This window comes from Lathyrus oleraceus, chromosome 3, assembly GCF_024323335.1.
Source record: "Lathyrus oleraceus cultivar Zhongwan6 chromosome 3, CAAS_Psat_ZW6_1.0, whole genome shotgun sequence".
Classification (NCBI taxonomy): Eukaryota; Viridiplantae; Streptophyta; class Magnoliopsida; order Fabales; family Fabaceae; genus Lathyrus; species Lathyrus oleraceus.
In genome coordinates, this window is record NC_066581.1 from 155,012,766 (window position 1) to 155,038,763 (window position 25,998).

Sequence of the window (25,998 nt, forward strand, 5' to 3'; positions counted from 1 at the left end):
TCGCCAAAGCGAGGTGCATGTTTTATATTGGTATGGTGCGATGGGATAATTGTAATATCCAACTGCTAAAACAATGGGTCAAACTTAACTAAACAAATTATGAGAATATTATATATGTTTGCTTTCCAAGTTTTAGCACTCATCAAGACTAGTATCGAATAATGTAGGTTTCGCCAAAGCGAGGTGCATGTTCTATATTGGTAAGGTGCGATGGGATAATTGTAATATCCAACTGCTAAAACAATGGGTCAAACTTAATTATAATTTTCTTATACATGTTTAGAAGCAAGAGTTGGGAATGATCCATATGATGGATTGGAATAAGGAGTTATTCACCCAACTGAAATTTCGAGAGTTGTATGAGATACAATTGGAAGGAGTTCCTACCTAAATAACCTAGTTTTGTGTAATCCGCCTACGCGGACTTAGAACGAAGTGAAATAGGGATCTCGACCCACTAGAAAATCTTCCAACGGGATTTTCCGAATCAAATGATGAGGGTCATTTGTTTTGAGTAAAATAGTGGGAGCATATTTGATTAAAGGCCTAATTAAATATGTCAATGATACTTATATTTTCTTAATCCTTATGTAGATAACCATGACAGCAAACACCTCTAACAACATCTTGCGATCAATCCTTGACAAGGAAAAATTGTCTGGGACAAATTTTCTGGATTGGCACCGAAACCTGAGGATTGTCCTCAAACATGATAAAAAGCTGTATGTCTTGGAGACACCTGTTCCTGAAGAGGAACCTCCTAGTTCTGCACCTAAGGCAGAAAGAGATGCTTATAAGAAGCATGTCGATGATGCCAATGAAACTGCTTGTCTCATGCTGGCTACGATGAACTCAGAATTGCAAAAGCAACATGAGAACATGTCAGCATTCGATATGATCGAACACCTGAAGTTGCTCTATCAAGAGCAAGCAAGGCATGAGAGGTTTGAAGTTTCAAAAGCCCTTTTTCAAAGCAAGTTAGCTGAGGGAGCCCCTGTAGGTCCCCATGTACTCAAGATGATTGGGTATGTGGAAAACCTTGAGAGATTGGGTTTTCCCCTCGAAAAGGAACTTGCAACTGATTTGATCTTGCAATCGTTGCCAGATAGTTTCAGTCAATTTGTCCTAAATTTCAATATGAATAATATGGACAAATCTCTTCCTGAACTGCTCGCCATGTTAAGAACTGCCGAGCAGAATCTGAAGTCAAAGGGAAGTCCATTCTGATGATCGGAAATGGAAAGAGACAGAACAAAAGGCCCACTAAGCATGGTGATAAAGGGAAAGGCAAGGAAGTTGCCAAACCCAGACCCACCGTTGATGCTTTGAAGCCTAATGGAGGCATAGCAAAAGAAGGCACCTGCTTCCATTGCGGTAAGACCGGTCACTGGAAGAGAAACTGCCCAAAGTACCTGGAAGATAAGAAGAATGGAGTAGAGACTTCAACTTCAGGTATTTTTGTTATTAATTCATCTACTTATGCATCATGAGTATTAGATACTGGATGCGGTTCTCACACTTGTACAAATGTGCAGGGGCTGAAAGGGAGTAGAGATTTGGCAAAAGGTGAAATGACCTACGAGTTGGCAATGGAGCAAAGGTTGCTACTTTAGCCGTAGGATCTTATTAACTTTACCTAGTGGTTTTATAATTCAGTTAGAGAACTGTTATTATGTATCTGCAATTAGCAGGAATATTGTTTCCATTTCTTGTTTGGACAAGTTTGGTTTTTCATTTATAATAAAGAACAATTGTTGCTCAATTTATTTGAATGATATATTCTATGCTACTGCACAAATGAGCAATGGACTATATGTCCTTGATCTCATAATGCCAACTTATAACATTAATACTAAAAGGATGAAACCTAATGAGTTAAATCCATGATGAGTCACGTTGATCTTCCAAACTCCATTTGCGGACATGCACTATTGACAACAGCTTACACACTTAACCATGTTCCATCCAAAAGGTTAATAAGACACCATATGAGATATGGAGTGGTAAGAAACCACATATGTCTTACATAAATATTTGGGGTTGCAAAGTTTATGTGAAACAACAAGTTTCAACTAAGCTTGATCCCAAATCTGACAAATGCTTATTTGTGGGGTATCCTAAAGAAACAAGAGGATATTATTTCTACAATCCTTCTGAGGGCAAAGTGTTTGTCGCTCGAACTTGAGTTTTCCTAGAAAGGGATTTTAATTCCAAAGGAATCAGTGGGAGGAAAGTAGAACTTGAAGAAATTCAAGAATCACAAAGTATCGATACACCTATGGAGGAATTAGAGCAGGAAACACAAGTAGTTGTGTAAGAGCAACCTGCTCAAGTAGAACAAGACCAGCGTAGGTCAGGCAGGATACGTCACATACCTGAGATATATGGATATCTGATCTAGGTGATGCATTACTCATGGATCAAGATGAGCCTGTGACCTACTCATGGAATCTTCGTTTGGATGAAATAGTGAAACTGTATGGATTTGTTAAGAACGAAGATGAGCCTTGTGTCTACGAGAAGGTTAGTGGGAGCATGATCGTATTCCTGGTATTATATGTAGATGACATATTACTTATTGGAAACGATATCCCTACCCTGCAACAGGCAAAGTCTTGGGTGGGGAAATGCTTATCTATGAAGGACCTAGGTGAAGCAGCCTATATATTAGGAATCAGAATCTATAGAGATAGATCATAAAATGCTTGGCCTAAGTCAGAGTACATAGACAAGGTGCTGAGACGCTTTGATATGAATGATTCCAATGGTTATGTATTTTGCTGAAATGGTGGCGCTGTGAGCTTGAAAAGTTCAAAGCAAGATACAGTTGTTGATTCTACAACCGAGGCCGAGTAAATTGCTGCCTCAAATGCAGAATAGGGAGTTGTTTGGATCAAAGAGTTCATTAGTGAACTTGGCATAGTCCCTAGCATTGTGGATCCCATTGGTCTCTATTATGATAGCAATGGTGCTATCGCACAAGCTAAGGAGCCTAGATCTCACCAACGATCCAAACACATACTTAGACGTTGAATGAAAATATGTAAAGTACCTACACATGACAATGTTGCTAACCCACTGACAAAGCCTATTGCGCAGCAGAAGCATAATGGCCATACTAGATCAATGGGCATACGGGGTATACCTGATTGGCTCTAGTGCTAGTGGGAGATTGTTGGTGTAAGCCCTAGAGGCCAATACCTTTTGGTACTTGTATCGAATTATTTCAAAGGCTTTCTCTTTATTATGGTTGATTAATAAAGTCCCTGGAATAGATAGTCCGTTTAATGTATTAAGTGTGACTTAATCATGAGAACACATTAAACATAAGGACACTATTCCTAAAGTATCCGTAGTCGAGCTTTAGTGTGAAGTGGGATAACATTAAAGCATTAAGACTATTATGTTTGTAGACTGATGATCACATCTCATGGATCATGGATAAAGAGTTATCAAGTCTTAAACATAGGTATGAATATTAGGAGTAATATTTATACCGGATTGACCCGCTATGAGAATACTATATAGAACGTTATGCAAAGTGTCATAAGTTATTCTCATGGTGATAATAGTGTATTCCACTCTTCGACCTGAAACCACTATGGATCCTAGGTGTAGAGTCGAGTGCTTTATTGCTGATCCAACGTTGTCCGTAACTGGATAACCATAAAGACAGTTGATGGGTACTCCACGAAGCATGCTGAGGGACATGAGTGACCTAGATGGAATTTGCCCATCCTGCATAACAGGATAAATGTCTACGGGCCCAATATTGAACTGGACAAGGATGACACGGTCTATGCCTTGTGTTCAATATAGACATAAGGGCAAAAGGGTAATTATACACATAAGTATTATCACAGAAAGGTTTTGTCAGATCACATGACATTTTCGTGTCTTGGGTAGCAGTGATGTGTTGCTAGATACCGCTCACTGTTTATTGTGTTAAATGCGTGATTTAATATAATTGCCAACGTCACGAAAACCTACAGGGTCACACACAAAGGACGGATTGATGAGAGATAGGGTAACTAAGGAATACCGTAAGGTACGGTGCCCTTAAGTGAGTTATAGAACATCGTAAGGTACGGTGTACTTGAGTAGAATGCGAAATATGGTAAGGTACCATGGGCTTAAGTGATTTTGGGCATATTATAAGATATGGGCCAAAATACACTTAAGTGGGCTTTTAGCTTGAAGCCCACACAAGTGGTTCTATAAATAGAACCCTTGTGCAGAAGCAAAAAGTTGCGGTTGCATTCTTTTCGTTTTCACTCTCTCTCTCTCTCTCACTCAAAGCCTTCATTCGTACCAGCTAGCACTGAGATTGAAGGAACCCGTTCGTGTGGACTGAGTAGAGACGTTGTCATCGTTCAACGTTCGTGATCGTTTAGTGGATCTGCATCAAAGGGTTTGATCGTCACAAGAGATCTGCATCAAAGGGTTTTGATCGTCAGAAGAGATCTTCACCAAAGGTTTCACTCGTCATAAGAGGTAAATATTCTATCACTGATCATGACCATTCGTAAGGATCTCTAAAGGAGAAATTTTTAATTTCCGCTGCGCTTTGGGTCGCAATTCTCCTTCATACTGGACATCGGACAATGATGTTTACTTGACACCAAAGAATACTCGACCAGACATTAACCAATGACTAGGAGGAACTCGACGTTTACTGGACATCGAACAATGATGTTTACTTGACACCAAAGAATACTCGACCAGACATTAACCAATGACTAGGAGGAACTCGACGTTTACTGGACATCGGACAATGATGTTTACTTGACACCAAAGAAAACTCGACCAGACATTAACCAATGACTGGGAGGAACTCGACGTTTACTGGACATCGGACAATGATGTTTACTTGACACCAAAGAATACTCGACCAGACATTAACCAATGACTAGGAGGAACTCGACGTTTACTGGACATCGAACAATGATGTTTACTTGACACCAAAGAAGACTCGACCAGACGGGGATCGACACGACACTTACTGGTATCACAGGGATGACATCCACATATGTCAAAAACCAGGCAGACGCTTGCCGGGGACTAACTGGGAAATATTGTTGCTTCAAAATCACGATGCTGAACTCCTCGGAGTGACACCTTCCAACTTCCATCTCGCACGATAGAAATCTTCCTCCAGTATCGCACTACTGGGGAATACCATTGACCCAACGTCACAATGCTGAACTCCTCGGAGTATCATCTTCATTGACCGGCAAAACCCACTCTCGGATGGTAACCACGGCTCGAATCGCGCTGATCGCGATCTTCATTTCCATCTCTGTCCGACGGAAAAATTTCCTCCAGTATCGCACTACTGGGGAACACTGCTGACCTGACGTCACGATGCTAAACTCCTTAGAGTAACATCTTCACCATCTGGCAAAACCCATTCTTGGATGGTAACCACGGCTTGAGTAACACTTTCACCCACTGGCGAAACACAAATCTCAAACGCCAACCTCGGCTTGAGACTAGCTGATGCTTGCAACGATGATGCATGATTGATTTTTCCAGCGTAATGCTCCATAATTATGGAAATGCTACGCGATTTATTTATATTTTTTTTTATGCAATATGCTATGCTTATCTACATGATGAATGCATAAAAAGTATCCCCCTCAAGGGACTCTTCTGCGGAGCTCGAGGCGCTCTGCTGAGGAACTTGCCACCACTCCGATCTCCACCCTGCTGGGGAATAGCACTGCTGCTGGGAAATAGGCACCCCTTGCTGGGGAAAAACCTCCTTCGCACCCGATCCGCTTGGGGAATTGCTGGGGAAAGATCCACCAATGCATTCTGTGGGGATACAACAGTCTTTGACTTGCTGGGGATGTCAATCCCGACTCCGCTAGGGAAACCACCACTCACAGATACCTCCGCTGGGGAAACAACAACCTTCAGGCCTGGCTGCTAGGGATGCATCGATCTGAACCCTGCTGGGGATAACCATCCTGACCCTGCTAGGGAAGCCACAGATCTTGAATCCGCTGGGGGATTAGTCCTTCACGACTCTGCTTGGAGAGATGAGGAAAATCTGATACCGAACACCCGTCGACTCGTCGACCCCTTGGTATTCATATCCAACTCCCATGTCAGCTTTCCAACTTTGAGAACTCCCAGACTCGTCTGGACCTTTTCTGCTCCATCATCTTGTATTCCAAACCGCTCCGTACTCGACGGAGAGCAAACTCCTGGGACTTATACAGATTTTTCAATTTTCAGACTTTGAAGAGTCTTCTTGATTAATTCCAAGGATCGTCGTACGTCCTTCCGTCGTCTTTTCCACTGTTCTTCCATTCATTCGTCCCTGACTGGACTCCATGGGGATTGTTTGTCAAAAGCTTCCACACCACAACCTGCAAGTGAGTGAAAATGTCTAACAGTACCTGCAACAGAGATCGTTAGATAAAACCGTGCCCCAGGCGTGTCAAAATTTCAACACTTGGGTCACTCAACCTCCCGAATAAGATTTCAAGCTTCAATCTTATATACATGCATCGGAAGGGACCTGTATGTCTTAAAATGCAAAATTCTTTATCACAAACAATTGGATGTTTTTGCAATCAAAGCGGAAATGAAAACAAAAACAAAATTATTTGACTGAATATCCATTTTATTGATTGAAAAGTGTGGCTCAAACGAGCAATACAAAGGATGCAATTCCTGAAAAGAGGTAATTGCGCACAAAAGGAAAAATCTATCCTAATGGCAATGTGAAACCGCGATCTCATCGAGTTCCAACTCGGTTACACCCCATATGTCCTCAGACTCTCCGTGCTTTCTGCCTTCTGAACAAGACGTTTCCAATTGATCCCCACCGGGTATTATCCATGATGCCTTAACCAAAGTGCAAACGATCATGCTAGACGCAGTTGTTCGTTTCAATCCCTCTTTTGCCTGGACCGCCCTTTCGGGTTTTCAGCCCACCGGGATACCCTTTTTTGCCCCAGTCGCCTTTTCAGGTTTTCGACTTGCCGGGTGTACAGTTTTTTTCTTTTATCCCTAATTTTTGCCCGAACCTTTTCTTTCTGTTTTTGGTTCGCCGGGATGCCCATTTTTGCCTGGACTATTTTATTCTTTTCGTCCAGCGGGTCTCTTTATACGAAGTATTTTTTAACTGCGTCCGCATTCACAGGGGATGGAAAATCTTCACCATCCATGGTCATCAGCAACAAGGCTCTGTCAGAGAAAACCTTCTTGACCATGATGGGGATTCATGATTGGGTGTCCATTTGCCCCTACGATCGTTTTGAGGAGGAAGGATCCTTTTCAGCACCATATCACCTACGTGATACACACGAGGTCGTACTTTTTGGTCAAAAGCACGCTTCATCCACCAGGTACAACTGCCCATGACAGATGGCTGTTAGCCTCTTCTCTTCAATCAGGCTTAACTCTTCATACCGGGTCCTTACCCATTCAGCCTCTTGCAGCTTCACGTCCATCAGGACTCTCACAATGGGACCTAGACTTCAGTAGATAACCACTTCATACCTGAGTGAGAAAAGCATTGCCCCAGTAAATGCACGCGTCGGAGTTCAATACCCTGAGTGCAAACTTTGTACTCAGTCACCATCGTGGGTGCACTCAAATGCTATCCGGGCAACAAAAGGAACATGGGATCCTTTCGGCATTACCAAAGCAGCACTAACTCCTTCACATTAACCCCATCAGACATCAGAATCCATTCGGATTCGGGGTCAGGCCCCTCCTCCGGGATCGGTCACTCTCAATCTTTCGATTTGAGTACCTCGAGATGTCCTCATCAGGGAACTCAAACTTCCTTGGTTGATAACCCTCAATGGGTTGCTGGGCGAAATAATCAGACAATATACCCCTTTATTGCTTTCTGAGAGTATCACAAATCAGTCAACATTCTTTTGCTCTCTCGCAACCCGTCCGGTCACTGCTGGATTCTCAAACCCATACTTGATCGGATCCGTCTTGGACATCCACAAAGTGGTATGAACCAGCATACACTGTCTCAGTCGGCGAGCAGCCTATGCCAAAGTACATCAAGTTTCCTCGAACAGTGAATGTATTATTTCACAGTCGGTAAACTTTTTGCTAAGGTAAATTGCATGCTCTTTTTGACCAGACTCGTCATGCTGCCCCAGTACACACCTCATAGACCCCTCGAAGGCTGTCAAGTACCAGATTAACAGTCTCTCCATCGGTATCAGAATCGGAGGTTCCTGCAACTTATTCTTTTATTTTTCAATGCCCCTTGGCAATCATCATTTCACCTGACCGTTTGATCTTTTCTTTTCAACATCTGGAATATGGGTTCACACGTGGCTGTTAGGCGAGATGTGAAGCATGACATGTAGTTCAATCTACCTAGGAGACCACGAACCTCTCTTTCCATTCTCGGTTTAGGCAATGTTTTGTGTTTTTTTTTGTTTTTTTTTGTTTTTTTTTTTTTGCAGGATCAACCTCGATTCCTCTCTTACAATGAACCCCAACAGCTTACCGGCCCGCACTCTGATAGTGCACTTACTCGGATTCAACCTCAGTTTGAACCGTTTCAACTGGTCCACTCAGCTTAGCCAGATCCACCAGATGCCCCTCTTCTGTTTGGGACTTTGCTATCATGTCATCAACATAGCATTCAATTTCATGATGAATCATATCATGAAACAAAGTCACCATGGCTCTCTGATAAGTAGCACCGGCGTTCTGCTTCTCTAGAGGACAGTCTTCTTTCCATGGTAGCTTGTGCATATTGACACTGGTATCCAACCCTGGCGTATCCTGACACGACCAGGCAAAAGTATCCACATGCTCTTTCAACAGGACTACCATTCTGCTTTCGACTCGCCTCTGAAGTGGCCCCAATTTCACTGCTCTTCTGACCTCGGCGGTGCTTGGAATAACAATCTTAATCCGCTTCTCATGCGGCTGAATCACCTTCTCCTCTTGTTTCAACAACCTGGCTAATCTTCCAGCAGATCACAATCTTCTTCGCCTTCTTCTTCGGCATTATAGATCGGATTGTCGAAGTCATATAAGGTGTAACCAAGTCGTTATCAACGAGATCCGGAGAATTATTTCTCAAAGTCGGAACGACAAATCAAAAAGGTGAAAAAAATGAAAACAAACATTGCCATTTTTATTTGTTTTTAAACTGCAAAAATAAATGAAGAACAGGGAACACCGCTTTTAATTGAAAAACATCCATTTATTAATGATGCAGATTTGCAAAATTTAAACATGAGGTGGCCCTTACAATGGACCATTACGTTTCGGGCAAAACGTATGGCTTTCATGCAAATAAAACTGAAAACAGAAAACATTACTCTTCCGGATGAGTGACAGTGCTGATCTTTTTTAGGCCTTCCAGGTCCCTGGTACGCACGATCTTATCCATCGATCAATCTCCCAGTCACCGTCAGTCTCTTCACCTACCGCACCGGCGTGACCTGAATCTAGCATTCCGGCACTGACAAATGCAAACGGTGGACGACGTCCCCTGTTTTGCTCAGACGAGTCTTGGCCTTCCTGATAACCAATCCCAAACATATCCGCCTTTACCACAATGCCTATGATCTGTCCCCAGCCTGGGATCCCTCCATTTCTCACCACCTCCAATGCCTGCTTGTAAGAAGAAATGGACGGCTTTTTCTCTTTCTCAGCACCAATGGCATTTTCCACCTTGACGGTTTCAGCTGCCAGACTGGGTGCTTTACGTCTTACATCATCCATTTCTGCTTTCATCATTCTCTGGACCGATTCCCCCATCACTACACGCCCCTTTGCGGCGACAGTCGCACAACAATCATCAACGCGAGGGGAAGCTCTATTTTTCGTCGGACGCCTCTGGACCACAGACATTGGAATCTTTAACTGATCCTCATTCGTTTTGCCCATTCTCCTCTTGTCTTTGGACATCACATTCACCCCCATAGGGCCCTGCATCGGCATGGGGTTAGCATTAATATCCGACATCTGCGCAAAATTGATGGCTTTAGAATCCACCAAATCTTGGACCACATGCTTAAAAGCTTTGCAATCCTCAATGTGATGTCCGGGTGCATCAGCATGGAACTTGCACCTGGCATTCTCATCATAACTGGCAACCCTCTGATCTGGTTTCCCTGGAACCAATGTCCTTGGCTGCACCAACCCGCGATCCATCAATTTTTTAAACAGAGAGGCATAAGTCACGGGCGGCCTATCGAAATGAAGATCTGTCGTCCTTCTTCTCACTTGGCACCCAGCTTTCTGTGTTCTCTGTGGAGATGACCGCCGCTACTGTAGTACAGATGAACTACCAGCAGGAACAGTCAATGCAGCAGCATACGGGTGATAACGATCTTTACCCCTTTTGGCATGCCCATCACTTGACTCAACCTCCTTCTTAAGCTGACTATTGCCAGAGGGCTTCTTTACTCCAGACGACAGAGCATCTCCCTGGATTTCCCCTATCCTCAGCCAACTTTCAATCCTCTCCTCCTTCTCGGCGATTGCCTTCTGCCCCAAGGCGAACTCTTGCATGACATTGACCAGCTCTCCCATCTTCTCTTTCAGCTCAAGAATGTCTGTGTTGGGCGGATTCATCATTCCTGTGTCAATCAAACAGGTTAGAACTGACACCTGCAAAACAGCAAACAGGTTAATATGCATGAATGCAACGTCTATCCACATGAGGAAGATTCTATCTTTCGATCCTGGTTTCATCGAGATAGATAATATTTTGACATCCACGTTTTGAAATTCCAGATGTCTCTCAACCAGATTCTCAATCCGTAATACTCCTCATATGGCTAGGCGTAGGTTAGGTGCAGATGAATGCAAAATGGGAATGATGTTGATGAGTGGATGCAATGCATTGCCATCCTCCAAGTCATCTGATCGACTGTTGCACTGAAGCCTGATCTCTGAATTGATCACAACCATCTGAAGTCTGATTAATCATAAATCCGACTTGGGGTTCCGAAATAAACGGAACTGAAAGATATCACCATCATCACCAGAGATCCCTCTGAACAGACAACCACAACAATCTCTGAATCGGCCCGGGGAATCCTGAAATAAACGGATCCCCACTGATAAATAACACGGACAGCACTCCGGCGTCTCAGAAATAAATGGCCATCAATCCGACTTATAAATATGACTCTGATCAACGGAACCAATAGTCACCATCAAAATCACCAACAGAACATGCATCTGAAAGAATCACCCTCCCCTCACAAGTAAATTCTAATCAGATCATCCTAAGGCGGATAATAGTCTCGACAATCGGGCAAAGATACTCAATGGGTTTGCCCTTTCGGGTGTGCTATTGTAGCTCTCCTGAGATCGTCTAAACCAAAGATCCGGGAATGAACGGTCACCGAAGTCAATAGTTCAGATGAAGTGACACAACCAAAGTGGATACTCCACAAAGGAAGGGCACTATCAAATGAACCTCGTCCGGCTTGTGGTATGTCACGTTGCAACAATATGCTGATAAAGCAAATGAGGAACGTGAGACCACACTAATCCTAGGTGTATACTCGGGCCTGGGTTTTAGCCCCACTCAGAACACCCACCCCAAACAGAGGAACCACCTGCACAGAGGACGGTAACATGACAGTATGATGCATGCAAATATTTATGCAAATATATACACAGTCATAATAATAAATGCAATAAATAAAGCGGCACAAGCAACCTAAACAATCCTAGAACGCTAGGAGAGACTCGCTTAGGGAAAATGGACCAGCACAGGTCAACATCTCGAAGTCCCCAGCAGAGTCGCCAGCTGTCGCATCCGCGAAAAACAACCGGCGGGCTGAAACAAAAACAACACAGAGCCGCCACTGTGCGTTATTTATCCCAAAAGAGGGAAAGGGAACACTCAGAGTAAACCTGGGAAAAGCATGGTCTCGCGACCAAAGAGAATGGGATCGGGAGTCGGTTACGCAAGGGGAAGGTATTAGCACCCCTCACGTCCGTCGTACTCGACGGGATCCACGCTCTAAAAGATAGGTTAAGGTTGCTAAACAAACATCACACACACACACACAACACAGGTGGGGGAAGAGGAAAGAGGGCTCGCTAGGATATCGCATCCTATGCCTACGTATCTCGTCTGGAACGAGAATCAGAGCTACCGTAGTTCGGCTCACGCACACCGAAACAAACACACGCACAGAAAGGCAGACATGGAACCCGAATGCCAATCGCTGGACTTACGTCGGCTTCCGAACCAAACGAACACAATCAGGATACGGACAGCCAATCGCTGGGCTTACATCCATATCCTGACACATAAGAACAAACAAGTAACAAGTTACTAAGGAGTCGGGAACTCGAGCCTAGCAACTGTTAAGCAAACGCACACAAAAAGAAAAAAAAGGTGCCCGGAGAGACCTCGCACGGTCTCCTGCCTACGTACCTCATCTGGTATGAGGATCAGGGCGACGTAGTTCCCCTGAACGGGAAAGAAATTCTAACCAGATACAAAGGGAGACACACTACTAGGGAGCTGGACTCGAGCCTAGATGTTATCATGCATCATTGCCCTATGTTATGGTTTCTATCTACTTGCACAACAGCAAGCTAATCCTAACCAGGAAAAGCAAAACACACATGCTCAATCAAAATAAAGCAAACATTCACAAGTAGCACACACTATATCCAGTCAAGTGAGGCTCAAACAAGGGTGAGACTGCCAAGACAAGTCAACTGTACAGGGTAGTGTTCGCTCTTAACCCTGACATTGAGAGTCAGGGTGAAGCAGATGAAAGGTGAGTGAAGATGAGACTTCACAGCTCTTATCCCTGGCCAGGGAGAGCTTCAGACAAAGGAGCGTGGGTCCAGAAAGCGGGAACCCTTCTACACTCATGACTCTGACTCAACTGTACACTGTACAAGATCTTGGGTTAATGTCCCAATGCATCAACACAGTGGTGTGAGCAGAGGGACGACTCAACAGAATAGCGGGAGATAGATTGCATATCTCTTTGATCCGCCAATTGCCTCATAGAGGTCTTTACCTGCTTAGGGACAAAGTTAAACAATCACAAACATCGCCTCTTAAGGAGGACTTCAGACAGTTGCCTGGCCAAGTAACAGGCCAGGTCTTCCAGACTACATGGAGACAAGAGAGTCTACCTCAATTGGTTTATACAACCAAGCAGCAGCACAACAAGTTCTTAAAGAACTAAAGCGACTATGGTACCTGAAATCAATCAATTACAGTCAGTATACCAATCACCAAGTCAAAACAGATAGCATAAAAGCCAACAGACAATACAATCAACCAATGCAATGTGCAAAGCACAATCAACTCAAGTGAGCCAAGCATCCTACAAAATAAACCAAGTTAGTTCACAACAATTAGCCAAATCAAACTCAATTAACTTGCATCATTCTCCTTTAAGGCATTTGCATCTCAACCTGAAAATCACATTCAAATGTGAGAAACAAGACCACTAGGACAAGCCTAGGGTCCAAAGGAGATGAAAAATTCAAAACAGCAAGTGAAAATTAATCAAAACCAAGATTTATCAAGCAAAAAGAGAATCCAATTGGTCTCACACCAAAACTATGCACCAAATCCATTTCATACACAAAACATGCCAAACTATGCACTTTGGAAACACATTAGAGCAAACAGAATGATCACAATCAAATCAATATCAAAACAGCTCAATAAATTCCACAAAAATTCCAGCCTAAACAGAACACAATCAATGAGTAGCATATCAATTTTCAGCTCATTTGGACCAGAGGAAGTATGGAAATTAAATTCACTAAGTCAAGTCATGCTTATACAAGCTCAAACAATGCCACAAATCATGCACCAACTTCCAATGAATGCCAAACAGTAGAAACAAAAGAAAAATGAATGGTACCAAAGCCAAGATGACCTATAATGTGTCTAGAATTCACATGTCAAATTTCACATCCATCCAATTAATGACCAGAATTTCACAAACCAAATACAAACATGTGTTACAAAAAATCAACAAATGACCAAACAGGAGAGAAAATTCCAATCAAATAGGAAATGCCATCAATAAATCCAGAAAAATTCACATGTGTTCTCAACATCCATATGCTCAATCATGCAAAAATTTGGCTCAATCCAATGTCCATAAGCACATAAAATAAAATCATGAAATTCACCAAGCATGGTGTGACACAAATTGTCACACCTCTAATCAAAAATTCATATCTCATCAACCAGGGATCCAAAAATTGCAAACCACATACCAAAATCACCAACAAAGATTCCAGAACATGCACAAAAAATTTCAAGCATTTCTATGGAAGCATCATCATTTTATGAGTGAAATGGCATGGCATACACAAATTGGACACATTCAATCAAACCCTAGGCAATTTATTTTTTCACACGTGCACAAAAATAATAAAAATCACCATAAAAAACTACACATCACAAGGAGAAAAATGCAAAAAGTCTCATCAAATTTGGACAAGAAATGAATCACTTATGAATTTTTGAAGTTATGTGATGAAAATGAAATGAAATTGAAAAAAGAAAATGAAATGAAATGAAATTAAATGATTTAATGGCAATTTCGTAAATATTGAACAGCAAAGCCAAAACGCGGTGTTTAATTAAATGGCGTGGCGCTATGCTATTGGCTGAAGGAAGCGGGAAACATGAATTCGAAAAATGAAAGCCAGGCGCAAGATCAAACACGCTCCTGGAGCGTGTTCTTCATCAAGAACAACATCAAAATTCCAGAAAATTGACATGAACGAATTTCAACCAAAATGAGCAAGCAACATATCAATGGAACCGTCTAAACATGTACATCATGAATATGAACCTAGTTTCTCCTAATTCTACTCATGTTAACCGGATCGAGCGAAAATAGGTTTCACATCCAAACTTCCAATCAAGATTTCTCTCTCGATACTCAACCAAATTCAAAACCACAAGCAGCATGCTATCCTACGTTGAAAGATCTATCTAAGCCACATCTTAATTCAAGCAATGGTTGAGATCGAAAATTTACCTTATGGATGAAGCAGATGTTGAATCGCGCGTTTCCAAGTCCAAGAAGGTGAAACAGATGAAGATCAACGTTGTGGAAGTTGAATGGAATGAGTGCCTCAGCTCAAAACAGCTCCAGCTCAAAGATTCTTCAATTCTCCATGGTAGATCAAGCTTTCAACAGTCACGATTCAGCAACCTTTTGGCCTTGATTTGATGAAACAGTTCCTCAATGATGCATGTAGAAGGTGGATCCAACAAGAACGAGCCAAATTGATGAAGAATTCAATGAGAAATGATGAAAAAAGTTGGAAAAAGTTTGGAGAAAAATGAGAGAATTTGGAGGGAAAGTTTGTTAGATCTTGAAGAATGAAAATGTCATTATCAATTCTGTTACAATTAACATCTTATACCACATGCTTAATCCATTTCTTAATCACAATTAGCAAATGAAGTGAAATTAGTGAAAATGAGTTTTCATGTGAAAAGGCAAAAATGTCCTTTTGCAAATTAGGCAATGTAGCAGTAGAAAATCAGTTCAAGCAAGTCACATTGGCCATTTGGAATGTGTTGGAATGAGTTTTGTGAGCCAATGCCTTGTAATTTGAAAATTCACCATTTCACACCAAAAATACAAAAGGAATCACTTGAAAAATGACATTTTGCCATGATGATTTTTGATGAAATGTGATGATGCATCATGAAAGTACACATAAAATGTGGTTTGCTCAAAGAAAGATCAACTAATTTGGCCATTCCATGTGAAAGTTATGACACTTTGAATTTAGGCATTTTTGGAAAATGATTTGATCATAACTTGCCAACCATACATGAGAAATTCATGTTCTTGGACTTTTTGGAAAGGTGAGAGCAAGATCTACAACTTTCATGTTGAACAAAATTTCATTTGAAGCATTTTTGGACATGTAATATTGAGATGAAAAACTTTCCATTTTTGGAAACTTTCAATTACAAGTCACTTTCTATTTTTGGAAAGTTTTCTCCTGACTTTATTTTCTCCATTCTTGATGTTTGAAATGTCAAATGAAACTTGTTTAGACATGAATGAAGTGTATCCAACCCTCTCCCACCTCCAAATCCATCAATTTAGGCACAGTTGACCATAATTGACTTTTCTGATTGATAGACGAATTTGGCTATGCACTGATCAAGTTGAGCCTCAATCTCCTGATGAAATGGCTCAATGATGAAACCCTAGCTTCCATAAGCTCAATACAATCACATGATGATCCCCATATCCATTATAGACCCCATCTCCTTGCCATGCCCTGATTGGCCCAATGCAGATGATTAGGGTTGACCAGTGGTCAAAACCCTAATCTCAAGGTATCTGATCAATCTCTGAATCTCTGGATGATAACAAGACCATGATGATGATGATGTATTATTTCAACCAAGATGAAGACCAATATCCTTGAGAAATCATGAAACCCTAATTTGTAGCCACACATCCTCAGATAGTTAGTGAACAGTCCATAAACCCTCAGGCTTGAATCCCAACCTCTTATCTTCATTCCAAGACCTAGGAGGAAGACTTGCTTATTGTAGCCATATGATATGCACATATGCAATGCCTAATGACCTAAGAAATGCAATGCAATATGTTAAGCTAATCCCAAGAGAGGAGGGCAAATTTTGAGGTGTTACAATTTGCTTCCTACAAAGATGCAAAGTTGGCCATTGAGCACGGTGCAACTGCGGGTTTGGGGAAAATGATTGAGTTAAAAGACAACAAGTCCCGGGCTGGCATAGGTTATTCTTCTGGGGTTTCCAATACGCAAGGGTTGTTCACAAGTGGAGGTTTCATCCACACCAGTCAAGACGAGGAGGCTGCTGCCATCTTGGAAGAGGACGAAGAGGATTCTGGCAACTTTGTCATCCCTGGAGGGATCTGCAATAATTGGGTCGCTGTGGATATTCCAACAGTTATCCATAAGTCAAAGTAATGTTCATTGTGTTTAAAAACCCTCCTCCCATGCCAAAGGGAGGAGTGATAACATTGTTGGCGCATAAATACAATGATATTTTCATTCAATAGATTCATGTTAAATGTTTGTTTTTCCAATTATTTTCCCTTTTTCGCTTTCGCATGAAATTGGTGATCACATAAAACCTCAAAAATAGAATAAAATCAATCTTTTCATCTGCATAATGATTTGCCTTATTTGAATTCTAAAAGCTCTTTACATCCAAAAACATTATGCAGGTTAATCAAACCCATTGAACATAATGACCCAACACCATCTCCCAACTTTGAATTCCCTGTATTTAAGGCGGAAGAAGATGATGTTGAAGAGATTCCTGACGAGATTACCCGTCTACTTGAGCATGAAGAGAAGATCATTCAGCCGCATCTGGAGAATCTGGAAACAGTCAACTTGGGGTTTGAGGATTGTGTGCGAGAAGCGAAGATTGGGGCACTCCTGGAAGAGTCTGTTAAGAAGGGGTTGATTGAGTTGCTACGAGAATATGTCGATGTCTTTGCCTGGTCATATGAAGACATGCCTGGTCTAGATACATATATTGTGCAACATTTCCTGCCTTTGAAGCCTGAGTGCGTGCCTGTGAAGCAGAAGCTCAGAAGAACTCATCCTGATATGGCAGTAAAGATCAAAGAAGAAGTTCAGAAGCAGATTGATACGGGGTTTCTGGTGACTTCTACATATCCTCAATGGGTGGCCAATATTGTGCCCGTGCCTAAGAAAAATGGAAAAGTCCGAATGTGTGTGGACTATAGAGACTGGAATAAGGCTAGTCCGAAAGATGATTTTCCTCTACCACATATTGATATGTTGGTAGATAATACAGCTAAATTCAATGTCTTCTCATTTATGGATGGATTTTCCGGATATAATCAGATTAAAATGGCACCCAAGGATATGGAGAAGACAACATTCATCACACCTTAGGGAACATTCTGTTATCGAGTGATGCCCTTCGGTTTGAAGAATGCCGGAGCCACGTATCAACGAGCTATGTGTCGCATTACGCGAAAAAACCGGCCGGAAAACAAGAACAACAGAGCCGCCACCGTGCATTATTTATCCCAAAAGAGGGAAAGGAAACGCTCAGAGTAAACCTGGAAAGAACATGGTCTCGCGACCAAAGAGAATGGGATCGGGAGTCGGTTATGCGAAGGGAAGGTATTAGCACCCCTACGCATCCGTCGTACTCGACGGGATCCACGCACAATAGGAAGGAAAATGGTTGCTAAAACACTGCTCACGAACACACACACACTGGCTGAAAGAGACACAAGAAAACAAACAAGACTGAAACTGACTCGGCAGGATGTCGCATCCTGGGCCTACTTAGTCTATCAAGCATAGACATCAGAGTCAAAGTAGTTCGGACTAAGGGGGAAAACACATGCTCGCTAGGATGTCACATCCTATGCATACGTATCTTCTTGGACGAAGAAGAATCAGAGCATTCGTAGCTCGGCTGACGCACACAAACAAAACAACACAGGAAATCGACTGCCAATCGCTGGGCTTACGTCAAACTCCTACACAAAACACGGGCAAACATGGAACCTGAATGCCAATCGCTGGACTTACATCAGCTTCCGAACCAAACACACCCACACTGGAAACCAGATGCCACTTGATGGACTTATACCGGACTCCAAGCACACAACAAGAGGATACGGAATGCCAATCGCTGGTCTTACATCCATCTCCTGACACACAACACAAAACAAAACGGGCGCCCGGAGAGATCAGCTCATCTCCTGCCTACGTACCTCATCTGGTATGAGGATCAGGGCGACGTAGTTCCCTTACGGAGGGACACAGGACTAGCCTAACCAGATAACAGAGGGAGACACAACTAGGGAGACTACGACTCGAGCCTAGATGTTATCATGCAAAATCATCCCTAAGTTAAGGTTTCTAGCTAACTTGCACAGGAAGCAAGCTATCCTAAACATGACTTGCACAGGAAGCAAGCCAAACTAAACCTAACTTGCACAGGAAGCAAGCTAAAACAAACACACAAGCACAAATAGCACGCACTATATGCAATCAGTTGGCTCAATCAAGGTTAGGTTTTAGTCGAGGGGTCATGTCAACCTCGACAAACAAACCACTGTAATAGGGCGAGGTTAGCTCTTAACCTTGACATTGAGAGTCAAGGTGAAGCAGATGAGAGGTGAGTGAAGATGAGACTTCACAGCTCTTATCCCTGGCCTGGGAGAGCTTAAGACAAGAATGTGTGGGTTCAGAAGGTGGGAACCCTTCTACACATATGACTGACACAATGTACAATGATCTTGGGTTAGCATCTACAATGCATCAACACAGTGGTGTGAGCAAAGCAGATGACACACAGAATAGCAGGGGATGGATTGCACATCCCTGGTATCTGCCAATGCCTCTTCACTTAGGAGGTCTTTGAATATGTACAAGGACAAATGTAAACAAACACAAACATTGCCTCTTAAGGAGGACTTCAGACAGGTGCCTGGCCAAGTAACAGGCCAGGTCTTCCAGACTACATGGAGTTAGGATATTATACCTCAATGCAAATGCTCTTAAGCAAAGCAAAGCAAGTTCTCAATGGAACTAAAGCAACTAATGTACCTGAAATCAATCAAATACAATCAGTACTCAGACAAACCAAAACCAAACAGCAAAGATCAACAGTTAATCTGTACAGGCAAACAATAATCACAATGCACAAAGGGTGCAAGCCATATGGCACAAAATCAAGTTTTAAAACCTACAAAACTAAGTCAAAGTTAGTCATGAACAAGCAACAAGTCAACTCCAATTGAGTAAGCATCATCAATCATAGGCCATTGGGCTATTAACCTGAAACACAGCTCAAATGTGAGAGCACAAACCACTAGTACAAGACTAGGGTCAAAATGATATCAAAAGGTCAAAACAGAACATGAAACCTATCCAAAATCAAGATCAAACAATTAAGAAACAAATCCAAGTGGTTTCACATTCATATCATTCATCATTATCATTTCATGAAGGAAAAGGCACAACACATGCAATTTGCAACCTCAAAGGACCAAACACAATGATCATAATCAAATCAATACCAAAGCATTTCAATAAATCTTCAAAAAAATCATGATCAAACAGCATTCATAACATGTCAATCATACCAAATTTCAGCTCATTTGGATCAAGGGAAGCAAGTCAATGAAATTCATAAAGTCAAAGCATCATCAAGCAAGTTCATTCATGGCATCAAAACAAGCATCAACTTCAATTAATCATAAAACAGAACCAAAACATGATAAATGAATGCGATTAAAACCATGGCAAACTTCAAGATGTCTATAATACTCATGCCAAATTCCAAGTCCATCCAGTTAAGCATCAGAATTTCACAAATCAAATGAAAACATGTCTCACAAGAGGTCAACAATTGGTCAAACAGGGGAGAAATTACCAAACAAATAGGAAATGCATTCATAAATTCCAGGAAAATTCACAAGCATTCTCAACATTCACAAGTATCTTCATACAAAAATCCAGACCATTTTGAGTTCAATAAGCATGGTAACAAAAATCAAGAAGTTGGACATGAATGGTGTGACACAAATTGTCACACCTCTATTCAAAAAATCATATCTCACTAACCAGCAATCATAAAATCATAAACTCTATACCAAAATGACCATGAACATGTCTAGTTTAAGCACAAAACATTTGAGAGGCATTGGATTAAGTATCATCATTTCACAAGTAAAATGGCATGGCATACACAAATTGGACACACATGAACAAACCCTAGGCATTTTTAAAATCTATACGTGCATAAATTCTGGAAAAAACACCATAAAAAACTAGAGATCATGAGGAGCATTTCACAAAAAATCCCACATTATTTGGACAAGTATTGAAGGAGATATGAATTTTCTAAGATTGAAGATCAAAATGAAATAAAAATTGAAAAGAAAAATGAAATGAAATGAATTAAATGTCTGCAGTGGCAAATTCGTAATTAAGGAGTGGCTTAAGTGAAACACTGCATTTCACTTAAGCGCGTGGCAGTCTGGGATTGGTTTCATGGGGGAAAACACGGGAAACACATGCAAAGCGAGGTCCAGCAGATCAAACACGCCTGGGAATTGAAATATTTAGGGTTCATGAACATGTTCACTATCGTTCTTCCAGATTTCCAGCTCCAGAAAAAAAGTTTCACAAAAATTCACAAATGACATATCATCGTGTGCGTCTCAGCATGTACATTCACAATCCAATGTTCAAAAATCCTAATTCATGCAAATATGAAAGAATCGAGCAAGATAACATTCAACCATCAAACTTCAAATCAGTGTATCTCTCTTAATACTCAATGATATTTCTCGATTCAAAGTTCATTGAACTCAGCATGGCAAGATCTATGAAATACACATCCTAATTTTAAAAAATATGAAGTTCGAAATCCAACCTTCAAGGAATGGCAGAGTTGAATCTGGAGTTCTTTGGCCATGATAAGTTGAAACAGAAGCGCCTTGGTGTTCCAGATGATGAATGGAGGAGTGTTGAAGGTTCAGTTGCTTCGATTCCAGCTCAAAAGTCCAACGGCCATGGATGGTATTCAATGGAACAGTGCTTGAAAACAGTTCAACAATTGCGAAATTATGCTTGCAGGGGTCTCAACAATGATGGTAGATGATGAATCAATGAACAAGGGCACGAGTTCTTTGGAATTTTTTCAGAAAAAATCAAGATGAAGAAATGAGAGAGTTTTCTTTTTTAGATCTAGATCTGAGTAAGAGTGGATGTTAATGTGTTTTTCTGTTAGGATTAGCCATATATACCAACTGTTAATCAATTTCACTAATCAAACTTAAGCCAAACCACAAGGATTAATCAAAATGAGTGTTATGTGCAAAAATGCTAAAATCACCTCCATGCATGGAGTGCATGCTACAGTGCACGAAAATGGGCCTAAGCAAACTCCAAACATGGTTTTTAGTCAAATGCAATTGGTAGAATGTGTAAAAAATGCTTAAATTGAAAGTCACTTTTTTTACCCCTCTCTTTTTAATTCAAGCCACTCGAAAAAGGCCATTTTGATTGGATGATTTTTGATGAAATATGATGAAGGATTTGGATAGAGCATGTCAAATGTGACTTGTAGCAAAAAACCTCACTCAATTTGGCCAAATGGTTTGAAAGTTATCTCACTTTGAAGTTCAAAAAGTCTTGACAATGATTTGATCATAACTTGCTAACCACAAATGAGAAATGAGTGTTCTTGGACTTTTTGGAAATGGGAGAACAAGATCTTCAACTTTCATGTTGGACAAAATTTCATTTGAAGCTTGTATGATGATGTAAATTTGAGGAGAAGAACTTTCCATTTTTGGCAGTTTCCAATTACAGGTCACCTGCTATTTTAGGAAACTTTTTGTCTGACTTTATTTTCTCCAATCTTGATCTTTGAAATGTAAAATGATACTTGTATGGACATGAATGAAGCCTTTCAAACCATCTCCCACCTTCAAATCCTTGATTTCAGGCACAGTTGACCACAGTTGACCATAGTTGAATTTCTAGGGTTTCTGGTGGACTGAACAATGACTGATGACTTCTGAGCACCCAATCTTTGACCAAACCACTTCAAAAGGACCCCTAGGTCATGTGAACATGTTGGACCAACCCTAGGGCCTTGCTTCCTTGAGAAATGCAACTGCTTGCTTTGTTTGACTGATCCTCCTAACCAGTTGACCTAATTTTGTCTGATGGCTTGCACTTGGGCAAAGGACAATGCAATGTTATGCAGTGGACTACGTTATGTTAATGACCTAATATGAAAATGAATGTACAAAAGGTAGGTGCAAATTTGAGGTGCTACAACTGCCCCTATTCAATCAGCTGGGAACCTGAACGGATGAGAGCAACGGCTGTCAGACTTTCAAGGTAAACAGGGATTGAATACTGAAGAACCGTAGAAATTTGCACTCTGCTGGATATGATACAAGAAAAGCCAAGTCATTTACCGATGACGGCTGCACGACAACTTCAGAAAAGCGAAACCATTTACCGATGGCTAAATACTGGAAACTTGATATTTACCGATATCAACTTCAGCGAGACCATTTACCGATGGCTGCTGGGAAACAATCTTGATATTAAAAGGAAGCAGGACCATTTACCGATGGTGGCTTCAAAGCGACTTGATATTTACCGATATTAACTTGAGGATTCGATATTTTCCGATATCGAAGAAAGCGGGGCCATTTACCGATGGCGGTTAAACTGGGCACTCGATATTTACCGATATTGAAGCAAACGGGGCCATTTACCGATGGCGTCTCCACTTGGGGAGGAAAAAGATATTTGCAAATGGGAACAGACAAGACGTTTACCGACGACTCCTGGGGATTTGATTTTATCAACAGGGCAATACACACGATCAGACATTTACCGATGACTGGGATGAGACTCGGTGTTTACCGACATCGAAAGATGATGTTTACCGACATCAAAAATGACCAGACATTTACTGATGACTGGGGGGAACACTCGACCAGACGTCAACGGACGACAGGGAGAGGCTTGACGTTTATCAACACCAACGGAGAGGTGAACACTTCACTGGGGAAGGAAAAACAAATACTTGCAATTGGAAACCAGACAGGACGTTTACCGACGACTCTACTGGGGATCTCTAGCTGGGGAATTATCAGACATTTACCGATGACTGGGGAAAAACTCGATGTTTACCGACATCGAAAGATGATGTTTACCGACATCAAACAAAGGCGACCAGACATTTACCGATGACTGGGATGAGAACTGATGTTTACCGACACCGACAGGATGGTATTTACCGACACACACAAAAATGACCAGACATTTACCGATGACAGGGGTAGGACTAGATATTTTACTAACACCGAAGCAATGGTATTTACCGACACCAAAGAAAAAACACACGCGGGTGATGACATGACACTTACCGGTATCACAAGAATGACATCTTAAATACGTCAAAGCAAGGCTGACCACTTGCTGGAGATCTCACTGGTGAGAAACAAGTTTTCCGCTCTCGGACGGGTGAGGAAATAAACCTCTCTAGGGGATATCAATCCTGAATGCTATCAGGAGCAACTGTAGCAGACGTGCTGGACGGACGTTGAACAAAAGATCCGCCTCTGCCGGGGATACAGTCTGGTTATGTTAACACATGAATGCATATGTTTGATTTTTTCTATGGCGTAATGCTCCATATGGAATGGGAATGCTACGCAGTTTGAGGATGCAATGATCACTATATGTAAAATGCAAAATGATGGACTCTCCGCCTGGGGAGCCACAACTGATCAGATATTCCAACTCTGCGGGGAGACTCTGCTGAGGAGTACTCCGCGGGGAGAGCACCGATTTCTCACTCGTGCTGGAGAAAAACACTGTTGCTGGGGAAAGGATAAACTCCGCTGGGGACATCCTTCACAGGACCCAATCCACTCGGGGACTCAGCTTGAGGGAACAACCAAAACAACTCGCTGAGGACGAACCAAAGTGACCGTGCTGAGGAGTAAACAAAACAACTCGCTGGGGAGTAATAAGGCGACTTGCTAGGGATAACCAGGCGACTTCACTGGGGAGAGCCAGCCAATCCACAAGTAGGACACACTGCTTTGGGGAATAAATGTTGTTCCGCTGGGGACGACCCTCTCAATCCTCATATAGGATAGACTCAGCTGGGGATGCAGACGTCATTCCGCTACGGAAAACTCACCCAATCCCCAAGTAGGATAACTGCTAGAGATAGACTTCATTGAACCCGCTCTACTCGGGGACTCGCTGAGGAAAATCATCAATACCAATCTCTGCTCAAGTGCTAGGGAAAGCAACCCTGTTGGGGATAACACACCACTCTGCTGAGGAAAAGCACAATTCTGGTGGGGAATAAACTACCGATACCTCCGCTAGGTATAGGCAATCCTTAGACCGACTGGGGAATAGAATAGCCTATCCACAGACATCTCCGCAGGGGAACATAGCTCTGATAGCTTCCATACTTGCTTGGGGAAAAAACCGCTGGGGAAACATCCTCACAGATGCCAACCTGCAAAACAGCACAACAAAATGCCTCCAGGGGATACATGGACAAGATACGCTCAAGTGTCCTCGACATTCAAAATGACTTTCAAATGTTTTATCTTTTTGCACGTTATTGTTTAGCCTTCATGTTCTTGTATGCAATGTTTATCAAAAATTCGGACGTTTTTGCAAACAAAACAGTAAAAATAAAAACAAGAGAGCTATTTTTCTGAATAACGACTTTTATTGATTGAAAATGTGCCTGAAAAGGCAAATACATTGGGAAGCAATTCCTAGAAAGAGGTAATTGCGTACAAAAGGAAAATAAACTATCCTAATGGCAATGTGAACACGGCATCCACTATTTCCCAATTCTGTTATAACTCACAGATCATCAGTTTTTCCCAACTCCTTGCTTTCTGAGAAGAATGACTGGACCGATCACATCTTTCGAGATGGCAGACGACGAAGCGCGATGAAGTACAGATAACTCAGACTGTAGTCTTCGCTCTAATCCCTCTTTTGGCTGGATCGCCCTTTCGGGTTTTCAATCCACCAGGATACCCATTTTTGCCTAAGCCGCCCTTGCGGGTTTTCGACTTACCGGGTGTACAAATTCTTTTCATTTTTATCCCTAATTTTTGCCCGAACCTTTTCTTTCTGTTTTTTGGTTCGCCGGGATGCCCTTTTTTGCCTGGACTCTTTTGTTCTTTTTGTCCAACGGGTCAATTTATGCGAAGTATTTTTTGACTACATCTGAGTTAACAGGGGACGGGAAATCTTCACCATCCATAGTTGTAAGCATCAAGGCTCCACCGGAGAAGACCTTCTTCACAACATATGGACCTTCGTAATTAGGAGTCCACTTGCCCCTGTTATCTGTACCGGGAGGAAGGATCCTCTTCAAAACTAGATCACCGATCTGATAGCTTCGAGGACGCCCTTTCTGATCAAAGGCTCTTTTCATCCTTC